This window comes from Haemaphysalis longicornis, unplaced genomic scaffold (genome assembly GCF_048455015.1).
Source record: "Haemaphysalis longicornis isolate Haplotype H1 unplaced genomic scaffold, Haemaphysalis longicornis Haplotype H1 scaffold_15, whole genome shotgun sequence".
In the NCBI taxonomy this organism is placed as follows: domain Eukaryota; kingdom Metazoa; phylum Arthropoda; class Arachnida; order Ixodida; family Ixodidae; genus Haemaphysalis; species Haemaphysalis longicornis.
Window position 1 is genome coordinate 345695 of NW_027526257.1, and position 2569 is coordinate 348263.

Consider the following 2569-nt stretch of genomic DNA (forward strand, 5'->3'; position numbering starts at 1 on the left):
ATCCGAGGACTTTGCGGCCGCAGCGCGACGCGCTACCGACCAAGCCACGGACGCGACGGTGATATCAGTGTTAGACGCGCCTTATATCTTTAACGCATTCAAACTACGTCGTCAGCGGCGTGCGTTGGCGACTCAGCGGCGTTATAGCGGCTTGATAACTGCGTGGTGTACACGTGATACTACAAACCCGATGGAAGAGATGGAAGAGAAGGCGGCGAGGCGGTGGGCTGCGGGGGCCGAGCGCAAGCGCCGCAACCGGGCCGACAACCGTGCATTCGCACTTTCACATTCTTCCCCTCGGGGAAATGCGGGGGAATTTTTTTATGGTTTATCCGGCTGACAAATCGGTAATTATTTTACAAAGCGCGAAAGAAGAAAAACTACCATGCGTGGTTTGCGGCGGCCGCACCAACTAAGGCTGTGACGTTGGGATGAGGGGGGACCGTGATTGGACGATGCCCAAGGTTAGCAATCAAACAAGTTTCAGTTTCGGTTTCAGTTCTGTAAAAAACAACCAATGGCGTTGTTGGATGGGCATTCTCAATATCTGAGTAATCATAGTACCGCGCTTCTGCAATGTTGTCGGCTTTAAAATGCATAATATAAGCCTCCCAGGACGGCTTGGAATCGTAGCATTTACTAGTCCAGGCCTACGCAGTGCATGAACGCTCCCCGCATCCCCACAGACGCTCAAATGCCATTCGCTTTTCTCCTATATTTAGAGCTTGCCTCGCTCATGCCTGTATCGTAAAAAGCGTGTTCGCACCAGGCCAAGGGTGTGTTGATTCTGGCCTGTGCCCACTGCCCGCACGCAGTCGGTGCTTATGGCAACAGCACGCCAACGAGAACTCGCTAGCGCGGCAGCGCCTGCCTGCGCGAGTTCTGTGGACAAGTTCGCGGAGCAATGTACGTTACGGCCCAAAAAAAGGTGAACTCAGTATACAAAACATCGGCGAAAAACGCAAAAGTTAACTCATAAAAAAAAGCATGTACCCGCGGCGATTCGAACTTGTGACTTCCAAAGCACTTGCGCTGACATACCTAGCGCTCCAAACCACTGGGCCACGGGCACTTTTTTTTTCTTTAATACATGGAAATTTTAGAGAGAAGTCAGCCAAGACAATTGACACAATATAAACACTAACAGACAGCAAAGAGTAAGCACGTCAGTCTAGCAAAAGTCGGCACCAATTCAAAACTCAGGCAAGCAAACGCACGCATACACAAGATGCAGCCACTCTGGTGGATCACTCTGCGCAACGTAAACGCTCCGTACCAACGCCGCCTGTTCCCGAAAAATGACCTTGGTCGGCCTAGGGTGTTCAGCATGCCGATCAGTCATGCGGCACTTCCACAAGCTAAACAAACCTAGGAGCACAAAAACGTCATACGGCACCCGATTAACGTCCTCAAATGGCAAGAAGCGAATGGTGTATGGGGCGATGTCAATGTCCTTTTTTAGTGTCCGTTGCAAAACGTCCCAGAAAAACACCGTGTTACGGCACAGCACAAAACAGTGGTCAATAGTTTCTGGTTGGTTGCACAAGCGGCAATTGTCTGACCAAGGGATCGACATTCCTTTATCTCGCCGCCATGTTTTAACTGGAAGCGTTTGCGAATGAAGCTTAAAGAAACACTTTTTGGCATATGGCGGAACGCACATACGCTTGACATGGTCTAAAATATTATTCGTATGGTCCCGCAAGTATGGCTGGCGAAAAAGAGGCACGGGAAATAGATTATGAATTAAAGTGTTCGTTATAGCCGTCCTTGAAAGACTAAACAGGTACTCCAGAGAAAACCGCCAGTAAGGAAATGAAAAGTATCTACAACTTCTTTTAGGAAACCCCATGGCGGCTTTTGGTTCACCTCACCCGTAGAAACAAGGATGAGCGGCAAATGGTAACTTATGCGCTCTTGAATTACAGTACGTAAAAATGAATGCTCCGCCGACTTGAAGAAGAAAAACCGAGACACAAGTTGGTGCACAAACAAATGCATTTACCCAACACCACCAGACCGTAAGGGAAGAAACAAATTATCTCTGCGCATTGGCTCCCATTCAGAGCCCCACACGAAGGTAGCAAACACTCTGTGTAGAGCCTGGACTTTCGACCGCGCACAGTGCAGTACCTGAAGCACATAAACAAGCTTTGCTACCAAGAAGACATTCCAGACTTGCGCACGGGCAAATACAGAAATTTCTGACCCCATTAATGCCTGCGAGGCACGCTTGACATGCTTGAGTACTGAAGACCAGTGTGGTCCTGAGTTCCTTATTTGTTGCAAAGGCACGCCAAGGTACTCAAGCGGTGTGCTGTTCCAATTAATACCTGCAAATTTGGAAGGTTTGGTTCCCCACAGGCCAAGCCAAAACCCGTTAGCATACAAAAGAGCCAAAGAGTACGTGGTTTTTCGTTAGCGTCATGTGAAGTTAAAGTTCTTGCCTATGCTGATGACATTGCCTATTTTTGTGTTGACAACCGTAGTGTTCACGAAGCCCTTGCATTGACTAAGGAGTTTTGTGACGTGTCTGGAGCGGTCATGAATATTGTCACGTACCCACAAG